A 13,197-nucleotide genomic window follows, 5' to 3' on the forward strand; every position below is an offset into this window, starting at 1 on the left:
TGTGGTGCTCAATGCAAGAAAAAAAGGAGGGGGGTAAACAACTCAAAATATAAGTGCATAGCCTACAGTAGGCTGTATTTGAATACTGTTCAGATGAATACAACTATAGGGGGTTATGAAAGAACTGGTAAGCCTATGTATGCTAAGCCTCTCCATGGGTATCACTCTAACCCAGATTTACAGGTTGAATACAACTATAGGGGGGTTATGAAAGAACTGGTAAACCTATGTATGCTAAGCCTCTCCATGGGTATCACTCTAACCCAGATTTACAGGTTGAATACAACTATAGGGGGGTTATGAAAGAACTGGTAAACCTATGTATGCTAAGCCTCTCCATGGGTATCACTCTAACCCAGATTTACAGGTTGAATACAACTATAGGGGGGTTATGAAAGAACTGGTAAACCTATGTATGCTAAGCCTCTCCATGGGTATCACTCTAACCCAGATTTACAGGTTGAATACAACTATAGGGGGGTTATGAAAGAACTGGTAAGCCTATGTATGCTAAGCTAACCCAGATTTACAGGTTGAATCCACTGGGTATCACTCCATGGGTAACCCAGATTTACAGGTTGAATACAACTAGGGGGTTAGGGGGTTATGAAAGAACTACAGGTTGAATACAACTATAGGGGGGTTATGAAAGAACTGGTAAGCCTCTCCATGGGTATCACTCTAACCCAGATTTACAGGTTGAATACAACATGTGAGAGGGTTATATCACAACTATCACAATTTACTCCTCACCGTTTGAATCATTCACATGTCATAAACTCCTCACCACAAACTGTTCATGTCCTGGGGCAGCGAGACAAATGGCCCCCTATTCTCTACATAGTGATGGGCCCTGATCAATTGTCCAAGCACTATCAAGGGCACACACAAAAGGCTTCTTTGGGTTGTCTCTGTGGAAAGGGTCCTTACAGTCCATGGAACACCAAAAGAGTTTTACCTGGAACCAAAAAGGGGTCTTCAAAAGGTTCTATGGGGACAGTGGAAGAACCATTTTAGGTTCTAGATAGTTCCTTTTTTTCTAAGAGTGTAGGGTGCCATTTGGGACACAGTCGTATATATCCTGTTGGTTCAGTAATCAGGGGGGTGGGGGGGGTGGGGGGGTGTCGCTGCCGATGCCTGGCGTGCCAAAAAGCCCATAAATCTTTTGCAGCAGGTGCAGCAGGGGATCTGTTTCAGTCAGTCAATAGAGAGAATATGTATCCCAAATGGCACCCTATTCCCTATATGGTATAGGACCTGGTCAAAAGAAGTACACTATAACGGGAATAGGTTGCAATTTAGGATGTAAGTCTAGAGCAGGCATGGGCAGATATCATATTAAAAACCGCAAACAAAAACCCTACTGCAAAATGTGTAGAATTGCAAAAAATTTGCTGTGAAACTGAAAAAAAAATGTCTCTCCTCAAATCAAATTAAATGTTATTTGTCACATGCTTCGTAAATAACAGGTGTAAACTAACAGTGAAACACTTACTTACTTCCTCCCCATGGCTAAGTGAGTAGAATTACATAAAATGGGTGAGAACATTTCAAAATCTACTTTCTGCGCCCCAAGGCAAAATGTGTAGCATTGAAATTAACTCTAAAACGTACCTTTTTTCTCTCTGCTGTCAAGAGGGGTACCGCTAAAATGTGGGTGCCAAAAAAGGCTGAGGCCTTTGACTGAATGTGTGGGTATGGATGTGGGAATGCAGACCCGCGTGTGTCGGGCCCTCATCCCTGGTCTAGTGCAGAGCCCATAGGGAACACAGGGGCACGGGCCCTCATCCCTGGTCTAGAGCAGAGCCCTTAGGGAACACAGGGGCACGGGCCCTCATCCCTGGTCTAGAGCAGAGCCCATAGGGAACACAGGGACACGGGCCCTCATCCCTGGTCTAGAGCAGAGCCCATAGGGAACACAGGGACACGGCCCATAGGGAACACAGGGACACGGGCCCTCATCCCTGGTCTAGAGCAGAGCCCATAGGGAACACAGGGACACGGGCCCTCATCCCTGGTCTAGAGCAGAGCCCTTAGGGAACACAGGGACACGGGCCCTCATCCCTGGTCTAGAGCAGAGCCCATAGGGAACACAGGGACACGGGCCCTCATCCCTGGTCTAGAGCAGAGCCCTTAGGGAACACAGGGACACGGGCCCTCATCCCTGGTCTAGAGCAGAGCCCTTAGGGAACACAGGGACACGGGCCCTCATCCCTGGTCTAGAGCAGAGCCCTTAGGGAACACAGGGGCACGGGCCCTCATCCCTGGTCTAGAGCAGAGCCCATAGGGAACACAGGGACACGGGCCCTCATCCCTGGTCTAGAGCAGAGCCCATAGGGAACACAGGGGCACGGGCCCTCATCCCTGGTCTAGAGCAGAGCCCATAGGGAACACAGGGACACGGGCCCTCATCCCTGGTCTAGAGCAGAGGAACACAGGGACGGGCCTCATCCCTGGTCTAGAACTCATAGGGAACAGGGACACGGGCCCTCATCCCTGGTCTAGAGCAGAGCCCATAGGGAACACAGGGACACGGGGGAACACAGGGACACGGGCCCTCATCCCTGGTCTAGAGCAGAGCCCTCATCCCTGGGAACAGAGCCCAGGGACACAGGGCCCTCATCCCTGGTCTAGAGCAGAGCCCTTAGGGAACACAGGGACACGGGCCCTCATCCCTGGTCTAGAGCAGAGCCCTTAGGGAACACAGGGACACGGGCCCTCATCCCTGGTCTAGAGCAGAGCCCATAGGGAACACAGGGGCACGGGCCCTCATCCCTGGTCTAGAGCAGAGCCCTTAGGGAACACAGGGACACGGGCCCTCATCCCTGGTCTAGAGCAGAGCCCTTAGGGAACACAGGGACACGGGCCCTCATCCCTGGTCTAGAGCAGAGCCCTTAGGGAACACAGGGACACGGGCCCTCATCCCTGGTCTAGAGCAGAGCCCATAGGGAACACAGGGGCCCTCATCCCTGGTCTAGAGCAGAGCCCATAGGGAACACAGGGGGACACGGCCCATAGGGAACACAGGGACACGGGCCCTCATCCCTGGTCTAGAGCAGAGCCCATAGGGAACACAGGGACACGGGCCCTCATCCCTGGTCTAGAGCAGAGCCCATAGGGAACACAGGGAAACGGGCCCTCATCCCTGGTCTAGAGCAGAGCCCATAGGGAATAGGGAACACAGGGCACGGGCCCTCATCCCTGGTCTAGAGCAGAGCCCTTAGGGAACACAGGGACACAGGGGCCCTCATCCCTGGTCTAGAGCAGAGCCCATAGGGAACACAGGGACACGGGCCCTCATCCCTGGTCTAGAGCAGAGCCTTACGGGGGAACAGCCAGGGAACACGGGCCCTCATCCCTGGTCTAGAGCAGAGCCCAGGGACACGGGCCCTAGGGAACACAGGGACACGGGCCCTCATCCCTGGTCTAGAGCAGAGCCCATAGGGAACACAGGGCACGGGCCCTCATCCCTGGTCTAGAGCAGAGCCCATAGGGAACACAGGGACACGGGCCCTCATCCCTGGTCTAGAGCAGAGCCCATAGGGAACACAGGGGCACGGGCCCTCATCCCTGGTCTAGAGCAGAGCCCATAGGGAACACAGGGACACGGGCCCTCATCCCTGGTCTAGAGCAGAGCCCATAGGGAACACAGGGGCCCTCATCCCTGGTCTAGAGCAGAGCCCATAGGGAACACAGGGACACGGGCCCTCATCCCTGGTCTAGAGCAGAGCCCATAGGGAACATAGGGGCACGGGCCCTCATCCCTGGTCTAGGAACACAGGGACACGGGCCCTCATCCCTGGTCTAGAGCAGAGCCCATAGGGAATACAGGGGCACGGGCCCTCATCCCTGGTCTAGAGCAGAGCCCATAGGGAACACAGGGACACGGGCCCTCATCCCTGGTCTAGAGCAGAGCCCATAGGGAACACAGGGACACGGGCCCTCATCCCTGGTCTAGAGCAGAGCCCATAGGGAACACAGGGGCCCTCATCCCTGGTCTAGAGCAGAGCCCATAGGGAACACAGGGACACGGGCCCTATCCCTGGTCTAGAGCAGAGCCCTTAGGGAACACAGGGGCCCTCATCCCTGGTCTAGAGCAGAGCCCATAGGGAATACAGGGGCACGGGCCCTCATCCCTGGTCTAGAGCAGAGCCCTTAGGGAACACAGGGGCACGGGCCCTCATCCCTGGTCTAGAGCAGAGCCCTTAGGGAACACAGGGACACGGGCCCTCATCCCTGGTCTAGAGCAGAGCCCATAGGGAACACAGGGACACGGGCCCTCATCCCTGGTCTAGAGCAGAGCCCATAGGGAACACACGGGCCCTCATCCCTGGTCTAGAGCAGAGCCCATAGGGAATACAGGGGCACGGGCCATCATCCCTGGTCTAGAGCAGAGACCATAGGGAACACAGGGACACGGGCCCTCATCCCTGGTCTAGAGCAGAGCCCTTAGGGAACACAGGGGCACGGGCCCTCATCCCTGGTCTAGAGCAGAGCCCTTAGGGAATACAGGGGCACGGGCCCTCATCCCTGGTCTAGAGCAGAGCCCTTAGGGAACACAGGGGCACGGGCCCTCATCCCTGGTCTAGAGCAGAGACCATAGGGAACACAGGGACACGGGCCCTCATCCCTGGTCTAGAGCAGAGCCCTTAGGGAATACAGGGACACGGGCCCTCATCCCTGGTCTAGAGCAGAGCCCATAGGGAACACAGGGACACGGGCCCTCATCCCTGGTCTAGAGCAGAGCCCTTAGGGAACACAGGGGCACGGGCCCTCATCCCTGGTCTAGAGCAGAGCCCTTAGGGAACACAGGGGCACGGGCCCTCATCCCTGGTCTAGAGCAGAGCCCATAGGGAACACAGGGGCACGGGCCCTCATCCCTGGTCTAGAGCAGAGCCCTTAGGGAACACAGGGACACGGACCCTCATCCCTGGTCTAGAGCAGAGCCCTTAGGGAACACAGGGACACGGACCATCATCCTGTTTTTTAAATGACATTTTGTTGTTGTTATCGTTTCTCTGTAACATTACTAGCCACCTAGCAATTTTATGAAGTTGGCTTTAACTAGCGTTGAAAGATTCCCAATCTCCTAACTTCATAACTAGCTACCAAGAAGCCATTTCAGGTTATCCATTAAGTTAGAGTATCTTAGCTGGTGTACTTGTTGGAAAGGTTGGTACAAAAGCGTGCAATAACTAAATATACTGAAAAAGACTCACATTCCTTTCAATCTTTTACCCAGAGTTGAGCAGAGATGCAGAGTAGCATATTTTGTTTCTTGAAAAAAATAACCACCAGTCAGGAGGATTTGACATAGAATTAAGCATAATGATTATGTCTCTAGATTGCAGAAAAACAAGCTGTTTCAGGTGTTCTCCAATTTACGGTCAAGGGCCTAGAACCCCCTCCAGCCATCCTCATATACTTTACATCACCTCAGATCTTTGGGGTGCATGACACCCTTGGTCTAGAGTCTAGAGTCTAGGCCATGGTAATCGCTTCAGAACAGAGTCTGCCACTGCCTGCTGGAATGACACAGCTGTCAAGCATTCTTATTTCTTACCATGGCTTACACCTATGGCTACATCCTAAATTGCTCCCTGATTCATATATAGTGCACTAATTTTGACCAGGACCTATACAAAAGTAGGGCACTATATGCTGTAGGATTTTTACAAATTGTTTTATTTAACTAGGCAAGTCAGTTAAGAAAAACTTCTTATTTATAATGACGGCCTACCCCAGACAACACTGGGCCAATTGTGCACCGTCCTATGGGACTCTCAATCACAGCTGGATGTGATACAGCCTGGATTCAAACCAGGGACTGTAGTGACACCTCCTGCAATGATATGCAGGGCCTTAGATCGCTGCGCCACTCAGGAGCCCGAGGAATAGGATCATATTCCCTATTTAGTGCACAAATGTTGACCAGGGCCCATATATGGCACACCCTATTGGGCCCCACCCTATTCTCCCATCACAGGCCTTCCTTGTCCTATTTATCAGATAGACAAAGCTATTGCAGATTACTTTCAGATTATTAATATCTTTCTGAGCATTAAATTACACTGCATTCTGTGTCAGAGCCTGCTTTTATTACATACAGTCACACATGTTTGACTGTGGTCAAGAGGCTTGGATCTATCGTTTGATTGGTCTGTCTGTCGTACCAGAATACTCGTACTCGGTGTAACATCACCACCAAGTAGCTGTTGTTTACACTTTTATCGTACGCTAGATGGCGTACCAGAGCAACCTAAAATATATACGTTGAGAGCATTGTAGACGTATCATTATGCTATGCAGCTGGGTATTAGACAACAAATAATGGGGTTCGGTAGAAAATATTTTAGAAAACGTCTGGACAGATGACATTGAGAATCTGACATAAGTGTGTTCCCGCCAGCTGTTTAAATGGTTCTGAGACCCGCCCCTATTCTCACAGAACGATTGTGACGCGAGGTCCCCATGGAGACAGAGGAGGGAGAAATGTCATTGTCGTTTTAAAATCACATGGACCGAGTTTTGATCGCTCCGTCTGTGTGCAATGAAATAGCTACAAACAATGTGAAATTGCTCATAAAAGTATCCAAGAGCTGCTGCTGACCAAGCAGTTTAAGATACCATCGGTAGCTTGGAAACGGTAAGCCTTTATCAAATTAAATATGAATTTTGCATGCAAGATCTAGTCCAACGTTACGGATGTAGCTATCTAACGTTAGCTAGCTTAGTGCTAGTTAGCTTGCCCGTAATAACTGTAGCGGTCTGTTTATGATGGTCAGGGTGGTCTTTGTAACTAGCTACCATGCAAACTGTAAACTTGCGTTGTGTGGTAACTAGCCAACGATGAACCAACCATGTGAAGAGTCTTGAAACAGGCTTAGTGTTTTGATGGCAACAGGTTAGCATGTTTAAGGTGGTGCGCAGTCCTCGTACTTCTTCCTTGAATCAAACCATTTTAGAAGCTTTCTTGCTATTGAGGTTGGCTATACAAATTCTTGCTCCAGTCCTTTGTTTACTTTAGTTGATGATGGCACACTAAAGTTATGGCCATGTCTATGCAACTTTATGGAGGAACTCTCCCTAAAACCTCGAGTCCAGCTTTTATACACTGCGGGCTATGGGCGCTGCTCCCAGTTTTATTTCAGATCAAGATACTGATGAAATGTAACAGCACCAGACAAGATTATATTTATGCATATAGACAATTGCACATAGTGCTGCTGTTTTCTCATTCTCAAAATGTCCAAAGCTGATTTGTAGATTTACTATTGATATTTTAAAAGCAGTTATACAACCATGTACAGCAGCTAAATCCCTTAAACTCCACGAAATGTTCTTTATCCAATTAGTGAAATAAATCCTGATTTGGGGCGCAGTGGTCTAAGGCACTGCATCTCAGTGCAAGAGGCGTCACTACAGGCCCTGGTTCGAATCCAGGCTGTATCACATCTGGCCGTGATTGGGAGTCCCATAGGGCGGCGCACAATTGGCCCAGCGTCGTCCGGGTTTGGCCGTCATTGTAAATAAGAATGAGTTCTTAACTGACTTGCCTAGTTAAATAAAGGTAACCTTTAAAACGGTCCTTTTAATATCGTGGATGGTCAGTCCTTGCATCCCGAGCTCTGGCTATGAGTTTGAGAGTAGTGCTTTGTTGTGAAACAGTGACGGGGAGGACGCTTTGTTATTGTTTCAACTGCTGATTGCCGCTTTAAGAACCTTTTGGCCTTTTGTAAGTAACACATTTCGACATGGATAAATCTGTCGGGGAAAAGTTATTGTGCTGTATTTCAAAATAGCCCTGTATAAGTTTACTTCACCGGCTGCCAGTGGTTATGGAAAGTGGGTCTGATTGGAATAGCGTAGTGTCGGCTAGCAGGTAGCTCTAGATTTTTCTGTTAAAGTACTCAGCCCTGTTGTCACAGGTGTGAACAGGTGTGTGTGAAGCAGCAACCTGGTGAGAGGGTGGGCATCTCATCTGCCCTGTTGATTACTTCTCCAGTCTTTCCCACATGAAGTCGCTCCGTCACAGACTTTCACATAGCAGTCTCTCTCTGTTTTACTGAGGCTGTGGTACTATTGTCCAGACTGACTTCATTACAGGCTACTGCTGTGGTTTGTGGTCCCGGTGGGTCTCCAATAGGTTTCTTCTGTCATATAGGCCTAACAGCAGGAAGTGCTGAGGCCTGGGAACAACTCTCCTCTTCTTTCTTGGTTTTGTGTGTTCCTTCCTAAAGGAAGTCATGCTTAGGACAGGCTCAAACTCAAGGCTCTATTGTGGCCACATTTTATTTGTGAGCCACTGACATAATGGGTGTATTTCTCCTTGGAGTGTATCCCAAATGGCATGCTTTTCCTGATGGGTCTTGGTCCAAAGTAGTGCACTATATAGAGTATCCCTATAGGGTGCCATTTGGGATCCAACCCCATGTCTAATTGTAAAGAACCTGTCCCTCAAGTGCTGAGGTTGATGACGGCAGTTCTTTTTGATATAGGTCCTGAGTAGAGGCTAGGTCACAGTGGAAACTCTCCTTATGCATGAAGTCCTGTTCTAGTCACCCTGCTGCTCTGCCCACTGACCTGGCTCAACCTCATTGTTTCCCCCCTTACTGTGACACCGGCTTCTCTCTGCTGGTTGTAAACCAGGAAGGTGTGAGGAGGGAGGCCCACCCCAGTTTGTCACACACCGGCCGGCATCCCAAATGATACCTTATTCCCGACTTCTGACCAGGGCCCTATTGGGGCACCACATAGGGAATTAGGTGCTGTTTTGAGATGTAGCCACAGCCTACCTAATCAGCCACTGGCTCAGGAAGGGGGAGGGAAGGGTGGAGCCCCCGCTCCCCCACCGCTGACTCAGGAAGGGCCAGGAGAGGGAAGGGTGGAGCCCACGCCCACCACCGCTGGGCAGGGGTGTCCTAACAGTTGAATGTGTCAGTCCTCACTCATGACATCGGCAACCAATGACGTAAATGGCTGCCATGGGGCAAGGGGTGGCTTCCTCCGCTTCAGTAATCCTGATACGCCCCTTTTATTGGGAAAATATGAGGCCCTGGAAAATGCATGAAGGAGGACTGGTGGGTGGTGGATGTGCTGGCACACACTCTGTGTGGAACTTGTTGGGGGGCACAAGCAAACACTTTCCCTGATGCTGGAAACAGAGCTACAATTCAATCTATGAAGAAATGATTAGCTATAAAAGCATGGAAACCTCGCAAATGATCTCCCTGTACGCACTTGATTTCTATGTTGGATTATTCCGTTGTGTTAGGCCCTTTTATGTTTTTATGCTGTGAAAGCAGTTGGCTGAGTCAAGTGATCCCAACTCATGAGGAGGCCTCTTCTGGGGATTCAGCTTTGTTCTCAAAGCCCCCTGGGATCAGTCACTCTTGACAGTAGTGAGGGAACCTGTTACTCTGTGGCTGGTAATATCCCCCCAGGTCACTCTTGACAGTAGTGAGGGAACCTGTTACTCTGTGGCTGGTAATACCCCCCCAGGTCACTCTTGACAGTAGTGAGGGAACCTGTTACTCTGGCTGGTAATACCCCCCCAGGTCACTCTTGACAGTAGTGAGGGAACCTGTTACTCTGGCTGGTAATACCCCCCCAGGTCACTCTTGACAGTAGTGAGGGAACCTGTTACTCTGGCTGGTAATACCCCCAGATCACTCTTGACAGTAGTGAGGGAACCTGTTACTTTGTGGCTGGTAATATCCCCCCAGGTCACTCTTGACAGTAGTGAGGGAACCTGTTACTTTGTGGCTGGCTGGTAATACCCCCCCAGGTCACTCTTGACAGTAGTGAGGGAACCTGTTACTCTGGCTGGTAATATCCCCCCAGGTCACTCTTGACAGTAGTGAGGGAACCTGTTACTTTGTGGCTGGCTGGTAATACCCCCCCAGGTCACTCTTGACAGTAGTGAGGGAACCTGTTACTTTGTGGCTGGCTGGTAATACCGCCCCAGGTTCATAGCAGAACCAGCCATGTTGCCCTGAGCCAAGTTTCACAGCTACAACTCAAATGGCACCCTATTACCTATTTAGTGCACTACTTTTGACCAGGACTAGGGCCCATAGGTCTTGGTCAAAGTAGTGCGCTATATAGTGAATAGGGTGCCATTTGTTAATTGGCCCTCCATCTGACTTTCCCCTGGCCTTCTGCATGCAGGACCTGGCTCCCTGCCAACCCTGCTGTTAAAGAAGGGACAGAATACAACTGGTGGAGCTTTGGGACTCGTATGGGAGCCTAATACATGGTTATGTTAGGATTCCCTAAGGAGCAGGCCTCCCTTTTTCCTCATATTGGCATTTTGGAGCTCTAATTGGGCACAGACATCACAGCCCAGGCAAGCCCACTGGTACGCATGTACACTCTCAAAGAGCGAGGCAAGCAGGAAGCACATGGGTTTTAAAAGGGAACTTTTTCTGGAAGTTCAAATAGGTTCCTGACCCATTTGGATCGACCACTCTGAAAGGTGAGATCTCCGTTAAGTTTGAAACTATTCTTGTTATTTCTGCTTGTTACAGTGCAAAACTGTAAGGCAGAGCTTTCTGCTTGTTACAGTGCAAAACTGTAAGGCAGAGCTTTCTGCTTGTTACAGTGCAAAACTGTAAGGCAGAGCTTTCTGCTTGTTACAGTGCAAAACTGTAAGGCAGAGCTTTCTGCTTGTTACAGTGCAAAACTGTAAGGCAGAGCTTTCTGCTTGTTACAGTGCAAAACTGTAAGGCAGAGCTTTCTGCTTGTTACAGTGCAAAACTGTAAGGCAGAGCTTTCAGTGCTTGTTACAGTGCAAAACTGTAAGGCAGAGCTTTCTGCTTGTTACAGTGCAAAACTGTAAGGCAGAGCTTTCTGCTTGTTACAGTGCAAAACTGTAAGGCAGAGCTTTCTGCTTGTTACAGTGCAAAACTGTAAGGCAGAGCTTTCTGCTTGTTACAGTGCAAAACTGTAAGGCAGAGCTTTCTGCTTGTTACAGTGCAAAACTGTAAGGCAGAGCTTTCTGCTTGTTACAGTGCAAAACTGTAAGGCAGAGCTTTCTGCTTGTTACAGTGCAAAACTGTAAGGCAGAGCTTTCTGCTTGTTACAGTGCAAAACTGTAAGGCAGAGCTTTCTGCTTGTTACAGTGCAAACTGTAAGGCAAACTTGTTACAGTGCAAAGGCAGAGCTTTCTGCTTGTTACAGTGCAAAACTGTAAGGCAGAGCTTTCTGCTTGTTACAGTGCAAAACTGTAAGGCAGAGCTTTCTGCTTGTTACAGTGCAAACTGTAAGGCAGAGCTTTCTGCTTGTTACAGTGCAAAACTGTAAGGCAGAGCTTTCTGCTTGTTACAGTGCAAAACTGTAAGGCAGAGCTTTCTGCTTGTTACAGTGCAAAACTGTAAGGCAGAGCTTTCTGCTTGTTACAGTGCAAAACTGTAAGGCAGAGCTTTCTGCTTGTTACAGTGCAAAACTGTAAGGCAGAGCTTTCTGCTTGTTACCGCAAAACTGTAAGGCATAGCTTTGACTTTTATAGAATGTTTAGCCTCATGGCAGAGCTTTAGTTGTCAGGTATTGTTCTGTAATGATATGGTCTTGACTTTTATAGATGTTTAGCCTCATTGTGCAAAGTGTGGATATAGTTGTCCTTCATGAATTACAGAGCTCTCATTGTGCTGTGTGGATATAGATGTCTCATTGTGCTGTGTGGATATAGTTGTCCTTCATGAATTACAGAGCTAAATGTCTCATTGTGCTGTGTGGATATAGTTGTCCTTCATGAATTACAGAGCTGTACGTCTCATTGTGCTGTGTGGATATAGTTGTCCTTCATGAATTACAGAGCTGTACGTCTCATTGTGCTGTGTGGATATAGTTGTCCTTCATGAATTACAGAGCTGTACGTCTCATTGTGCTGTGTGGATATAGTTGTCCTTCATGAATTACAGAGCTAAATGTCTCATTGTGCTGTGTGGATATAGTTGTCCTTCATGAATTACAGAGCTGTACGTCTCATTGTGCTGTGTGGATATAGTTGTCCTTCATGAATTACAGAGCTAAATGTCTCATTGTGCTGTGTGGATATAGTTGTCCTTCATGAATTACAGAGCTGTATGTCTCATTGTGCTGTGTGGATATAGTTGTCCTTCATGAATTACAGAGCTGTATGTCTCATTGTGCTGTGTGGATATAGTTGTCCTTCATGAATTACAGAGCTGTACGTCTCATTGTGCTGTGTGGATATAGTTGTCCTTCATGAATTACAGAGCTGTACGTCTCATTGTGCTGTGTGGATATAGTTGTCCTTCATGAATTACAGAGCTGTACGTCTCATTGTGCTGTGTGGATATAGTTGTCCTTCATGAATTACAGAGCTGTACGTCTCATTGTGCTGTGTGGATATAGTTGTCCTTCATGAATTACAGAGCTGTACGTCTCATTGTGCTGTGTGGATATAGTTGTCCTTCATGAATTACAGAGCTGTACTTCTCATTGTGCTGTGTGGATATAGTTGTCCTTCATGAATTACAGAGCTGTACGTCTCATTGTGCTGTGTGGATATAGTTGTCCTTCATGAATTAAAGAGCTGTACTTCTCATTGTGCTGTGTGGATATAGTTGTCCTTCATGAATTAAAGAGCTGTACTTCTCATTGTGCTGTGTGGATATAGCTGTCCTTCATGAATTTTTCTCCTACGGTAGCTTGTTGTATTTCTCTAGCTTTGTCTTCTCTGGCTTTGTCTTCTCTGGCTTTGTCTTCTCTGGCTTTGTCTTCTCTGGCTTTGTCTTCTCTGGCTTTGTCTTCTGCTTTGTCTCCCAGTGTATGATGTAATCTTCTGCAGGATTAATTAACTTAGTGCAAGAGATTCCCAAGCAAGTGACTGAAGAAGTTCAACCAACCCATGAGGAAAGACTCAACGCAGGCCTCTGAAGTTCAGGAGGTTCCTTCAAGCCTGCAGGCAGCTGCATGTACAGTTTAGGCTAGTTAGCATGGCGTGCATTATCTCCAGAAAACTCCAGAGTCATACTAACTCATTTAAATGTTGCTGTTGCTCACAGAGGTCTTCTTGACCTGGCTCCTCTTTCATCTGGTTCTCTCACCCTCATCTGATATATTCCATCTGACATGGCCTTTTTAATGACACTCTGGGGATGGGATTCTCCAGACACTCCTAATCTTGATTTATGAAGTGCCAGTGAGCCCTTACTGTAGGGAGTGTGCTCT

General features: G+C 48.7%; 1 protein-coding gene across 2 annotated transcripts in view; it reads left to right on the plus strand.

Annotated features, from left to right (window-relative positions):
- The first annotated feature begins 6,448 nt into the window (after window positions 1–6,448).
- The window catches only part of LOC127925282 (protein tyrosine phosphatase type IVA 3-like), a 56,519-nt gene continuing 49,770 nt past the window's right edge, over window positions 6,449–13,197 (plus strand). Inside the window, exon 1 of one of the 2 annotated variants that reach the window (XM_052510148.1) lies at window positions 6,449–6,646. The gene's annotated coding sequence lies outside the window, so the exon portion shown is untranslated. Of the gene's footprint in view, window positions 6,647–7,574; window positions 7,736–13,197 lie in introns of those variants that run through there. The other variant, XM_052510149.1, reaches the window with a different exon arrangement.

Source organism: Oncorhynchus keta, unplaced genomic scaffold, assembly GCF_023373465.1.
Source record: "Oncorhynchus keta strain PuntledgeMale-10-30-2019 unplaced genomic scaffold, Oket_V2 Un_contig_540_pilon_pilon, whole genome shotgun sequence".
Lineage (NCBI taxonomy): Eukaryota > Metazoa > Chordata > Actinopteri > Salmoniformes > Salmonidae > Oncorhynchus > Oncorhynchus keta.